The following is a 15,052-nucleotide window of genomic DNA, read 5'->3' on the forward strand; positions in this document are numbered from 1 at the left end:
CGATTTTAAGAAACTTTGTAATTGGGTTTATTAGCCAAATCTGCCATTATCTGCATGTAAAAAGCCTTTTCCCAGGTCCCCCCCTCCTTCCTCTTTTTCATCCACTCCGAAAAATCTGAAAATTGTGACTTGTTGCAGGAGTCGTACCCAGTCTGTTCTAGGGAGAGGGGAGGGGGGAGGAGGAAGGAGGGAGTTAGCCGGCAGCAGAAAGCAGATAACAGAGGATTACAGGCACGGAGCTGGGTGACAGCTGTAATCTGAGCCCAGACAGGTCACTGGTGACTGTCCAAGAAGATAACGGGTGACATATTTGTAGATTAACTCTTTGTTGTCCTGTTTTGGTCTTTTGTTTAGCTCTCTCCATAGGAGAACAATGAAGACAGGGGGAGAGCTTCAAACTGCTTTTTCATGATAAAAATGCATTTTTCTGATAATAAACCCAATTACAAAGTTTCTTAAAATCGCCTGGACTATTGATTTCTGCAAAAAAAAATTTCACGACAGTGACACTTTAAGATAATCTGTAACCAAACAGATATCCTTTATCTGGTAGCATATAGAGTAGATCAGGATACACAATGAGGGGGCAACATTGTCAGAATAAAACTGAGGGTTGCAATAAAACATAAAGTCTATAGATATATTGATATCTATTCTTAGGTGATATCCATTCTTCCAAAATATGGTGGTCTTACATTTAGGCACACACAGTACCATTAGTACTTACCCTACCCTGTTCCCAGGCTGCATACCTCTCCTGTTCTACTTGGCAAGGGCTTGTGAATAAACACAGGCAAACATGGCTGAAGCTATACAGACTGGCATTACCATACACGTGACACCCAAGTGACCTCACAGCCAAACACATGGTTTTCCATGTAGTATATAGGTCAAAACTCTCTCCCCTTTGTACCAGTAGGGGTGAGTTGTGAGTTGGTATATGTTTTAAGTGTTTTTAAGCGTTTGGAGGTTTTTTGTCTAAGTATAATTGTTAATAAAGTATATTGAAATTTTTAAATTATTGTGGTTGTGCAGTTCATACATAAGGCCCCATTCACACGTCCGTCAGTTTTTACTGTCAGGAAATCCTGATCAGGAGGCCTTAAATGTCATCAGGAAAGTATCAGGATTTCTCCGTTTTTACCTTCAGGAAACCATCAGGAAACCATCAGGAAAAACTTTCAGGATTTCCTGATGAGAAGAAAAATAGGACATGTATTTCTGCAAACTGGATGGTCACAGCTTGCAGAATTACAACTCCCATCATGCTTTGCTGACAGGTCATGATGGAAGTTGTACTTCTGCAGTCTGTGGTCACCCAGGTTGCAGGACATGATGGGAGTTGTACTTTCTGAACCTGGATGGCCACAGGCTGCAGAAGTACAACTCCCATCATGACTTGTCAGCAGGACATGATGGGAGTTGTACTTCTGCAACCTGGATGGCCACAGGGGGTGCGGGGGTGCCACGAGTGGCCACTGGGGGGGGGGGGGGCGGGGGTGCCGCGAGTGGCCTCGGGGGGTACCTGCAGACAAGGCGGTGGACGAAGAGGCAGCAGGAGGCCGGGGCAGAGGCGGAAGGTGGTCCGGGTGAGTGGAACTCCGGACGCTTTCCTGATGTGCATCAGGAAAGCGTCCGGGGCCCGGGCGCTCCCATAGACTCCTATGGGGGCGTCCGGATTTCCGGATGAAAATAGGACCGGTTCTAAAAAATCCGGCCCTATTTTCCGGAACGGACACCCTTCTGGAAAATTCCGGAAGGGTGTCCGTGTCCAATGAAGTCTATGCGTCCGGAAATCCGTCCGGATTTCCTGATAGGAAATCCGGGTGGTTTTTCCGGACGTGTGAAGGGGGCCTAAATGTTTCTGTAAGGTAGGGTACTGGAAAGACACATAGACAAGTGCAGCCCTAGACCCAGCTGTTTCTACCTACTTGCCACAAACAGTACTAAGAATTACTGCAGACAACTGCTTGACAAACCTTACACTGAAATAAGTGCAACACCAAACAAAACAAGACAAACAAACACAATATGGAATGGTCAGGAAACTAAGTCAGCAACAGCCGGGCAGCGAAGGCACAAAATCAGAATCCAGAAAGCAAAGTCAGGGAACGGAATCCAAAAAGTCTGAGCCAAAACAACAAATGGTCAGGAGAATGCTAGCTCAAGGCACAAGGCGCTATCACAGGCACTGGACTGAGACCGGGAGCTGGAATAGATAGGAAAGAGGAACCTAGGTCTGACAGTTAACTGACTAGGTCAGCTGTCAGTCACCATCAAGGGTACACCTGATACCGATCGACCGGGGGTGGTGAGGGGCCCCGCCGCGGCTACACACAAAAGATAAAAGATAAAAAGATAAACACAGCAGGCTGGTTGCCGGGAACACGATCAGCGGGCCCCCGGGAATCAGTCCCGCTCAACAGCAGAACATAGTGACGTCTGAGCACGGGGCGATAACCAGACGTGCAGGGCGGCTGCTAGGGACGTCGTTGGCATGCCCCCAGTAACCGATCCTGCCTGTTGCGAAGGACGCCGTCACGTTACTCCCAGCCGAGCCGCACACCTCGGCAGAGGCAGGAACTGGGCGCACGGCTTGGCTCCTGACAGTTTCCCTTTTGCTTTTGGTTGTATACAGCAGTATATACTAGTATAATATAGTAACTCGGCAGTCTTTATAAAGGATTACAGTTATATCCAGTGACTCACATGTTACATCTTCTCTGCCCAGAGTTGTTCACTTTCCTATTCTCCTCTTTCTGATGAAAGCTTCTCCCAAATGTGAGCCATGTCTACAGAGTACGGTGCCCCATTGCTGTAAAATACACTAATAATGCTCCTACTGTGCCCCCACTCACTAATAATGCCCCAATTGTGGCTCCTGTTATTAATAATGCCCCATATAGTAATACCGCTGCATCACCATATAGTAAAATAATGCTCCCTCTAGCTCCATATAGTAACAATGCCCCCTGTGATTATGAAGCCAGTGCTTCTAAATAGTAATAATGCCCCCTGTGACTCCATATAGTAAAAATGCCCCCTTTGCCTCCATATAGTAATAATGCATCATTTGCCTCCATACAGTGATAATACAGTGATAGTGTACTTCTATTTAGTAAAAATGCCCCCCCTGTACCTTTATACAGTAATAAAGCCCCCCTGTACCTCTATATAGTAATAAAGCCCCCTTGTACCTCTATACAGTAATAATACCCCATGTCTACATACAGTGATAATGCCCCCTGTACCTCAATATAGTAATAATGCCCCCCATGCCTCCATACAGTGATAATGTGCCCTGTAACTCTAAATAGTAATAATGCCCCCCATGCCTCCATACAGTGATAATGCCCCCTGTGCTTCCATACAGTGATAATGCCCCCTGTACCTCTATATGGTAATAATGCCCCCCCCTGCCTCCATACAGTGATTATGCGCCCTGTAACTCTAAATAGTAATAATGCCCCCTGTGGTTCCATTCAGTAATAACATCCCTCTGTGCTTCCCCATGAAGAAATAATGCCCCCTTTGCCCCTCATATAGAAATAATACCCCCTTTGCCCCTCATATAGAAATAATGCCCCTTGTGCTCCCCCATATAGTAATAAAAGCCCTGTGCCTCCATATAGTAATGGTGCCTCCTGTGCCTCATACAAAATAAAATAAAACACAATACTCACCTAGTCGGGAATCCCACGCTGATAGGAGCTGCTGTCTGTCCCTCACTTCAGGACTTTAGGCTTCTAGCCTGTGAGCCGCAAGGGCGAGACCCCAAGGTAGGTGAGATGACGTCACTCACAGAAGCTGGTAGTGACCAGGGCTGGTACAAGGGGTTGGCACATCAGGCAACTGCCTAGGACACAACTTCAGCAAGGCTGGCCTGGAAGTATTTAAAGCCCCTCTAAAATAATAAATGAAGGCACTCTATGCCCTCTGCACAGTCCTGTTAGTAACTTCCTATAGCCACACTTCCAAAAACGACTGAATCAGCATGTTTAGGAGCAGCCTGGGAACATCATAAGAAGAAAAGTTACAGAAAAAATCATATCTGTGGGAAAACCAGCATCTCCCCATGTTGCTTTGAAGAATAATTATTACTCATAAAATCTGATATAAAACCATAAACAGCACAGAATCTTGTTGTAAGGTATTTTAACTTTCCTCATGGCCCATAGAGAGCAGTGAGCAATCTGCTTAATGCCAATAATATTCTTATTGCTATGCCTATATTTACAGTGATGCCTGATAGATATCAGGCAGTAAAGGTTATAAAGTAGAGCTCATAGTCAGTCATGTGGGCATAGTGATGTTTACTGTGGCTGCTGCCAGTCCTATGCTGCCATCTAGTGACCAAAAGCAAGCATGGCCATATAGCTTTCCAGCTATGAAAGTGGTGCTCTGTTACCAGATTCTCTTCAAATTGAATTAAATCACTAAAGGACCTTCTATGGCACCTAATATACATTGTTGCATTGATATAGCTGCTATTAGTTTAATTCTATTTAATATAACTTTATTTATAGTGAGCTGATCAGTCATGTTAACATATTCTGCAGTATTGCAACACCAGACCAGACACAACATAAATTGCTACAGACAGTCAAGATCTGCAACACATGTGAATAACTAGATGATCTGATCAGTAAAAGTCACAATTTTACTGGTAAAACCCCAGTATTAGTGAATTGCCTGCCCTTATTGGTTGTCTAGTATCTCCTCCCCACAGTATAGTGAAATACTACATGTCCTGTACGGCTGTGTGTCTAGTATATCCATTCTACAGTATAGTGTGATACTACATGTCCTGTACTGCTGTGTGTGTCTAATATCTCCACTCTACAGTAGCGTAATACTACATGTCCTGTACTGCTGTGTGTCTAGTATCTCCTCCCTACAGTACAGTGTAATACTACATGTCCTGTCCTGCTGTGTCTAATATCTCCTCCCTACAGTATAGTGTAATACATGTCCTGTACTGTTGTGTGTGTCTGGTATCTCCTCTCTACAGTACAGTGTGATACTACATGTCCTGTACTGTTGTGTGTGTCTAGTATATCCTCTCTACAGTATAGTGTGATACTAAATGTCCTGTACTGCTGTGTGTATCCAGTATCTCCTCTCTACAGTATAGTGGGATACTACATGTCCTGTACTGCTCTGTATATAGTATCTCCTCTCTACAGTATAGTGTGATACTACATGTCCTGTACTGCTGTGTGTGAATGCAGCGCCCTGGCCCCTGGGGGCCACTTCCGCAGTGCAGATGTTGTGAGGGTGCAGGAATCAGGGCAGCTGTAGGATGTAGTGGTCACGGTTTAGGCACGAGGGTGCTACAGCTGGAAGCCGGGCTCCTGACCATGCGGGAATACTGGGCGTGCGATTCTTCGTTGTCCTTAGTCAGGGCACCAATGAACACACCAATGCCAAGGTTCAGAAACAACGGTAGTTGTATATTTATTGTAACGGTGGTAACTAGTAGTAACAGTCTCTCCGGATGCAACCGGGAATAAGGCAATCTTGAACAAAGCAGAGTAATGGGTGATGCTGCAATAGGCTTTGAGAGTAGCGTGCTGAATGATGGGAGTAGTAGTGATACTGAAGTTGAGATGCTGGGTTGAATGAGACTTGAATGGAATACTTGCTGTTGATGATTTGAGAAGATGATGATGAGAGGAACTGAAGAATGACTGAAGAATCGACACCCAGATGAGAATCTTGAGACTTGAAACAGGGACACAGCCAGTGGACTGGAGCAGCAGAGCACAACGCAGGCCTCTCTCTTTTGCAGGGAGAGAGAGGACTAACAGACAACCTATCCCCTTGATGGTAGGGAATAGACTGAGGTAGCACAGGAAGTCACATGGTAGCCCCAGCCAAAAGCTCGATGACCATTGGTGTTACCATGGAAGCAGGGCACAGTCACGTGACATCCAGCCATTGCATCATCACACCATTAGGCATATACAGAGGAATATACATGAGAAGTACCATCCTCGAACACTAGGAGGCGACATAATACCTTTAGACACTGATACCTGAATACACATGCAATAAATGACTGAAATGGCAGACCTAAATACTGAGAAGGGTAACGCAATACACGCAGTTTGCAGTGGACCATAGCCTTCCAGAACAGAACTGGTTACAATAAAAGTATGAGCACAAGAAGGGCTGTTCTGGGACACTGCATGTCTAGTATCTCCTCTCTATAGTAAAATGTGATACTACATGTCCTGTACTGCTGTGTGTGTCTAGTATCTCCTCTCTATAGTAAAATGTGATACTACATGTCCTGTACTGCTATGCTGACATCTGGTGGGGAAACTCATATACTCCAAAGTAAGGTGGTGATAAAGATGTTTAAGGCTTTTGCAACAGGTGTCAGACACGAAACACCTGTGGTGGGATACCACATTAGCTAAATGCCTATTTTGCTTTAAATCTTCCTTTTTTTTTTTTCTTTTTGGGATGACATTTTGGGGGCTTCAAAATCAATTACTCATTTTTCTTAGAGTTTCAGTCTCAAGATACAATATTTTAATTATACAATGGTCGTGCGGGAACCAATTTATATTGTAACTTGAGGAACCACTGGATATTGTTTGCTTCTGGCTCCATGGCTCTTCCAAATAGCTGATCGGCATGGGTGCTGTGGGTTGACGCCCTGCCAATAAGCTACTTAATAGCCAATCCTGTGAAAAGACCATTATTACAGTTGGAGTAAATTCCTGCATTGCCCAGTGTGAGCACTGGTCAGAGAGGTGAACCCCAATTGGTTCCACTCAGGTGTCAATTAATGAATATATTTCATGGAGAAATAACAGGGAATTGTACAATACATTGTGATGGCCCCACACTGCAATTTCCTGGGGAATGAACTTCATGAAGTTTTTAAACACACCATGTTAAAAAGTGGGGCATGACATGTGTGCACTATAAAAAATATGAATAATCTGCATGTAAGTGTGACACCTCATAAAACTAGGCACAAAGCAGACCTGACAAGTCTTCTCACAAGATGGCCTTGGCTGGGGCATACAAAAAATGGCTGAAGTACTAGAGGCGGGCCAACCCACCCCCAGTGGGAGGAAACCCCGCCCCTCTACTGATTCTAATGGATCCACATTATAGAGGGGTGGGGGTTTCCTCCCATTGGAGGTGGGTTGGCCGCCTCCAGCACTTCCTCCCTGGCCTAATGGTACATTCACTTTAAACACATACATGCTCTATTTTGTAATCGTGGAAACCATTAAGCAGTTAAAAATGAAAAACAGTGCACAGCACATACATTTTGGTGTAGATGCACCAATTTTTCAATGTGTCTCCTGAAATGTCACAATTTTGTTTTAGGTGCAATGTGTGACAAAATATGCGCCAGAAAACAGGGGATTATGACAAGAAAAAAGATTCCATGCATGAAACCAGTGTTAAAGTTTTGGTCGTCCAGGCATGATGGGAATTATATAGCAATTATATAGCATTGGACTGGGAAAATTAAAAAAAAATGGATTTAATATTTAAAATAATTTGATATAGTTTAGCTCGAAATATATCCTTTTCTTTTTCTTTCAAATCAACTGGTGTCAGAAAGTTATACAGATTTGTAATTTACTTCTATTTAAAAATCACAAGCCTTCCCATATTTATCAGCTGCTGTATGTCCTGTAGAACATGTTGTTTTATTTTCAGTCTGACACAGTGCTCTCTGCTGCCACCTCTGTTGGAGACAGGAACTGTGCAGAGCAGGAGAGGCTTTCTATGGAATTTGGCTACTGCTCTAGACAGTTCCTGTCTCGGACAGAGGTGGCAGAAAAGAGCACTGTGTCAGACTTAGGATTCCGTTGCCTGTACGCTCTCACGGCCGCGTGCCTCTCTGCCTGTGCCATAGACACGTCAATTCTTTCGGCAGATAGCGGAATCGGACGGCCCATAGAATGGTGTCTATGGAGCCGGCGGAAAGGTGCACAGCTGTGAGCGCGTACAGGCAACGGAATCCGCTAGATTTTATCCATGCGAATTCCGTAGTCTGAACCCGCTCTTAAAGGAAACATAATTTCCTGCAGGACATACAGCAGCTGATAAGAATGGGAAGACTTTTTTAAATAGAAGTAAATTACAAATCTATATGATTTTCTGAAACCACTTGATTTCAAATAAAAAGATTTTCACCAGAGCACCTCTTTAAAGGGAGACAATTGGGCCCCACAATGCTTTGCATGATTTTCCATAGTAAGTAAATATTTAGAGACGGTGGTTACTGTGATCCAAATAGGCTGCACCAAATCCCTCAAATCTTTAAGTGAAATCAAATCAATCCTGGAGTCATTCCATTTGTAAAGCCTTAAAAGGAATCTGTCAGCACTCGGACACCGCCCGAGTTTCTAAAAGTGTTATATACTGTAGGTCACAGCACCCTATTCAACATGGTATCTCTAGCTTATCCGTCCATGTAGCAGAAAATGTAAAATCTAAGTGTGACTAAGTGTCAAAGAGGAGTAGCTGCTCTCCGGCCGTGCTGTGCTCTTTCACACCTCCTCCTTGAAATAATAATTTCATATCAGCCTCCATTTCCCATGCTGCTGATGACGTGCGCGTCCTGCATCCTAAATTTATTTAAGTGCTGTATCCAGAAAGAGTTGTGCATGTGCGCAGAGCACTGAAGCTTATTTCTGTCAATGCACATGCATGGCTCTACCTGTCTACGGCACTCAAATGAGTTTAGAACACAGAATGCGTGCATCATCAGTGCCGCGGGTACAGGAGGCCAATATGGAATTATTATTCAAAAGGAGGAGGGAGGAGGAACCAAGGAGGAGGCGTGACACAGCACAGCCGGAGAGCCACAACTCCTCTCTGACACTTGGTCTCACACTAAGATTACACGGATAAACTACAGCTACAATGGTGAATAGGTTGTTGTGACATATATAACACTGTCAGCAACTTGGGTCGGGTCGGAGTGCTGAGATTGCCTTTAACCCTTTAAGGACAGAGCCAATTTCGATTTTTGCGTTTTAGTTTTTTCCTTCTTGTGCTTAAAAGGCCATAGCACTTGCATTTTTCCCCCTAGAAACCCACATGAGCCCTTATTTTTTGCGTCACTAATTGTACTTTGCAATGACAGGCTGAATTTTTGCATAAAGTACACTGCGAAACCAGAAAAAAATTCAAAGTGTGGTGAAATTGAAAAAAAAAAAGCATTTTGTTTATTTGGGGGAAATGTGTTTTTACGCCATTCGCCCTGGGGTAAAACTGACTTGTTATGCATGTTCCTCAAGTCGTTACGATTAAAACGATATGTAACATGTATAACTTATATTGTATCTGATGGCCTGTAAAAAATTTAAACCATTGTCAACAAATATACGTCACTTAAAATCGCTCCATTCCCAGGCTTATAGCGCTTTTATCCTTTGGTCTATGGAGCTGTGCGAGGTGTCATTTTTTGCGCCATGATGTGATCTTTTTATCGGTACCTTGATTGCGCATATACGACTTTTTGATCGCTTTTTATTACAATTTTTCGGGATTTGATGCGACCAAAAATGCGCAATTTTGCATTTTGGGATTTTTTTGCGCTGACGCCGTTTACCGTGCGAGATCGGGAATGTGATTAATTAATAGTTTGGGCGATTACACACGTGGCGATAGCAAACATGTTTGTTTATTTATTTATTTAATTACTTTTGTTTATAACCTGGGAAAAGGGGGGTGATTCAGACTTTTATTAGGGGAGGGGGCTTTTTACTATTAACAACACTTTTTTTTTTACTTTAACACTTATACTAGAAGCCCCCCTGGGGGACTTCTAGTATAAGTGCTTTGATCTCTCATAGAGATCTCTGCAGCATAGATATGCTGCAGGGATCCATGAGATCGGCACTCGTTTGCTTTCGGCTGCTGCAGCCAGAAGTAAACAAGTGCCGAGCCGGGGACGGCGCCATCTTGGAGCGGTCCCCGGCCGGCTTCAGAAACGGAGATCGCTCCTCCGGGATAACATCCCGGAGGAGCGATCTCCTCCACTAGACACCAGGGAACGGCTGAATCCGGTAATCGGATGCAGCTGTCATGTTTGACAGCTGCATCTGATTACTGTATTAGCGGGCACGGCGATCGGACCGTGCCCGCTAATACCTACGGTCCCGGGCTACACGCGGCACCCGGGACCGCCGCGGTTCAGAGCGGGGTCGCCGCGCGGCCCCGCTCTGAACTCCCTTACCGGCATCAGGGCGTAAATTTACGCCCGATGTCGTTAAGGGGTTAAAGGGGTTGTCCGGCGATAAAAAATTATTCACAGAATAACACACATTACAAAGTTACACAACTTTGTAATGTATGTTATGTCTGTGAATGGCCCCCTTCCCCGTGTCCCACCACCCCCACCCGTGTACCCGGAAGTGACGCGGCCACGTCATCAGCTGCTCAGCCGCGATTGGCTGAGCACAGTTATGCTCAGCCAATCGCGGCTGAGCTTCGGATGACGCTGCAGAGGGTGGCCGGCACTCGGGAAGATCCGCCGGCCTCCCGAAGAAGACGTCACTGCTGAGGATCGGAGACCGTGGACGACACGACATGCGGTGAGTATAATGCACCACACTTCCGGGTCTAGCGTGGGTGGGGGGAAACACGGGGAAGGGGGCCATTCACAGACATAACATACATTACAAAGTTGTATAACTTTGTAATGTGTGTTATTCTGTGAATAATTTTTTATCGCCGGACAACCCCTTTAAACTGTTGGTTTACATTTTATTTCTATACCTTTCCCTCTTAGTGGGCAGATACTGGAGGAATTTAAGCCTATTTTTAGCTATCAGGGACTTGTCTATGGAAATGTATTTCTCATAGGTGTATGCCTGGGCAAAGTTGGTGCTAAAACAAAGCGTAAAACAACAATCATCATCAGTGAATTCTGACAGCCATAGCATTTTAATCGTTTGTCAAAGTAGCCATAATGGGGGTTTATTTTTAGAATAGCTGTACTTTGTACTGACAATGTTTTGTGTACATGTAATGTAAAGGAAAAAATATATTTTTTGGTCTTGGAAAGGGGGGGGGGGGAATTCCACTTTTTTTTTTTTAACTTGCTTTACCACATTCACTGTGTGGTATAAATTACAAGTGCAGTTATAGCTATAACAAACATTTCTTTTTTATATATCAGCTGGTACCAGCAAGTTTGTAAATTACTTGTATTTAAAAGTCTCCAGTCTTCCAGTACTTATCAACTGCTGTATGCCTTGCAGGAAGTGGTATAAGTCTGACAAAATGCTTGCTGCTGCCCTCTCTGTCCCTGACAGGAACTGTTCAAAGGAGGAGAGGTTTTCTGTTTCAATCTTTTATTACAATTTTTTAAAAATGTTTTTAGAACAATGTACATATAAACATGACAAAGAATATTGTGTTGCAGATTGCATTGCATAGAAACAGATCTATTAGATAGTACAAAAGGATGTTAAACAGGAAACAAAACGGTTGGTACCAAGAAGGATACATTCTTTTGTGAAAGGTAAATACATTTAGACATGGAAATATTGACTATGTCTGTAAGGGACCATATTTTATTAAGCGATAGAATACTATTATTACCATATGCTATTGCTTCTTCATAGCTATGAGTAAGATTTAGTGATTAAGTCACCTCTGGCATCTCTGGAATGGTCTGTGATTTCCAATATCGTGTCGAATTAGTTTAGCTCTTATCAACATTTTACAGAGCAGTGTGCATTTAGCATATAGAATAGGTTTTCTATAGGGATTTGCTACTGCTCTGGACTGTTCCTCACATGGACAGAGGTGGCAGCAGAGAGCACTGTGTCTGACTGAAGAGAATACACCATTTACTGTAGCTCATTCAGCAGCTGATAAGTATTCAGATTACAATATGGCAATATTAGAAACAAAGCCAAAAACACTAGGTTTGAAGGGAACCTTATATATTTTGCACGTTTTGCTTTATCCAGAACTTGTGTTCTGGATAAAATGATCTCAAAGATCTTTGTGATAAATCCGCAAGCTGGCATAGAGTTATCATATGTTATTAGGCAATACCTTTATATTGCTGATAATGCAATTCTCCTATATGAGAAAGCTGAATCTCAAATGTAAATAACAGAACCTGAGTCTCTGCATCACCATTGTCTGCTATACTATTCTACCATATTTTCTCTTCGAATTGCAGGAAATGAAGAACAGCATGCTCCTGCATCACACTGACAGCTAACTATTTACTCACCGATACTCCCCCCTAATACCGGAGGGGTTCGTGTAATTACCATTTTCTGCATGTCATCCAAAGCATCAAAATCTGGTTTCTTGCCTTTTTAATTTTCTATCCCGGGGTTAAATGCGAAATGTGACAACCTGAAATCTTTTACCTTTTGTGGATAGTGAATAAAAACAAGAGGAGAAGAGGCTGTTAAACAATTAGCTTATGTAATAGATTCAATAATCGCAGTGATGTCTGCCAGGGAAGGAAAACAACAAGCGGCCATGTACACATCCTAAACTGGAGACCTGTAGCACATGGGGCAGCATTGTAAACCATAAGCCTCCCTATTGCTATATCTGGCTTGTTCTCAATATGCTATACTGGAGGAGGAGAGAAAAGAAGAATGACGTTATTTTGGTCCTGACTTTTAAATCTGAAAAAAAAAAAACTAAATTAAATAATAAAAAAAAAATATTCAGAAAACCTTCTTCAGCTAATAGCATTGCCACCTTATGGCCATATACACACAGTAAATTTTGGCAGAAAAATATACTTGTTTTACAAGAAAAATGAGCCACAAATTTATGTGTTATGCTGACCTATTTCTTGGTGTTTTTTTCAGATGTTTTTCATGTTTTAAGCAATGCCCAGGATGTTTTTGTACTTCGGCTAATGGGATCATAATGGTCTCATAAGCTGAAGTCCCTAGCTCTGCCCTCTCCCCTCTGTCTCCTGCCACTGAAGCCTGTAAGAGCGGCAGGGGAGAGAGGGGAGGGGGCAGAGCTTGTGGCCACACGCCGACCTTACCTCCCTCCCTTCCCCACCGGCCTCCGTAGCCAGGACACCAGAAGCCTAAGGCTAGCCCCAATGGTTACCAGACATAGAATCTACTAGCCGAAGTTCAGGTCTCTGTAGCTACAAACACACATGGAACTGTAATGCACACAACACCCATTGGATCAGAATAGGGGCCACACTACATTATGGTCTTGTGGATGTTTGCAGCCATGGAGATCTGAACTTCTGCTGGTAGAGTGGAATTCACCTCTGATTCACCAGCAGCCCTGATGACAGATTTTAAAGGGAAACTATTAGTTTGGTTGGTTGTCCTGCGCCCAGTGCACCAAAATGCTCATTAGCATAGAAGATAAACTGCTGATATCACGGTAATGGCGCAGAGGGTGAAGGTAAGAAACGTAGCCCTTATCTTCAGAGTCCAGTGCGCTATAGGGAGATGCTTCCAACCTACTGATAGTTTCACTACATGTGAACTGTCAGGTGTTTTCCCATAGAATTCAGTGTAAAGCAAAAAATAGTGTGTGAGCTGCAGTAGAAAACATGCAGTGTGTAAATGGTGTAGTGATGTCTATGGGGGAATTTTCCCAAAATTGCCAGTTTGCAAGGCAAAAAAAAAAAAAAAAAAACTTTTGCAATATTCTTTACACCAGCTTTGCAGAGCAAATTTCTTCCCCCCAGAAATAAGCCATGTTTTTCCACCTTTTTCATTTGCTGTTATTTAGTAATGCTACCATGCAATAGTACAGATTGTTCTTAATACTATATGTATAACGTATAAAGCTCAGGTGTGAAGCCAGTGGCAGGACTTGGTTCTCAACCAGCAATAGAGGAAAATAAGCTGGATTGCTTAAAGCACAACTGTCACAAAGTTTGTGCGCACGCCCCATTCTGATTCAAAGTATAGGTTGTCTAGTAAGGGATAAAGTGGTGGGTCGATCTTTTAGAGAGTGAGTTAAATTGTTATAGCAATAGGGCATTGTGTGGGTCCCTGTATGTTCCAGTTCCTTCTGCAGCCATATGATACGAAGGGGCAATCTTATCCAACCACCGATTCCGACTTCATTGGATACTAAGTGAACAGGCTAAGAGATACTAAGTAGATGAGACTTCTTCTGTAAGAGATACACCACTCATCATCTGTATCCCTCTCTAGACACCCATATGACCACAGCATCTAGGATGGTAAGAAACGGTCTATCTTCCTCATGTTATAGATGGAGTGTGCAGCATGCTGAAGTGGGTTTCCCTAGGGTTGGGCAGAGAAGGATGCCTGTATTTTTATCTGTATATGTTTGTGTTCCTTTTAATTTTGTGTAATATAGAGATGAGCTGAGGTAAAGATGGGATACCATTTCCACTTACACACACCACCATCAGGGAGTTAGGTAACAGCACCACCAATTGCCTCCTCAGTGTATTACATGAGCTAGGAGAAACATCTAGAAAGTGGGTGGAGCTATGCTAATCACCTCCACATAAAAGGCAGTTGCGACAGGAATTCTCTCATTCCATTGAGTTTGTGGTTCACAACCAGTACTAAAGGGCAACTTTATTTTTCAACACAAATCTCCGTACTAGCACAAGTGACCCAGCTCTGGCTGACGGCCATCGTGGAAGGTACTCTGCAAATTAATATTGTATATGTTATGTACCACAAATTTCAACAAAGTCACTGTTGCAACTCCAGAACTCGACTTCTTGTTGTCTGTTTTACTCTGCAGTAATAAAGAGAGCCCCAGGGGAAACTACAAGGTTCACCATCTACACCCTTAACAGTGCAGTCCCTCTCTTTTACCTCTCTGGCATCCACTAAGCCTGTGACAAGGATTTTATTTATATAATCAGTGATTCTCAGTCCTGATTTCTCCTCACTCCGGTCTGCTACAAATGGATGCATAGCTGCCAACAGTCCCAGTTTTGAAGGGACAGTCCCGGCAAACTAATATCCTGGGTATGTCCCGGTAAGCCCCCAGTCACCATCCTGACAAGACTCCAGTGCCGACCGTAGATGGAATATTAACTCACTGACAGAGTGCACAG

The sequence above is a fragment of the Dendropsophus ebraccatus genome, chromosome 1 (genome assembly GCF_027789765.1).
Source record: "Dendropsophus ebraccatus isolate aDenEbr1 chromosome 1, aDenEbr1.pat, whole genome shotgun sequence".
NCBI classification, from domain to species: Eukaryota; Metazoa; Chordata; class Amphibia; order Anura; family Hylidae; genus Dendropsophus; species Dendropsophus ebraccatus.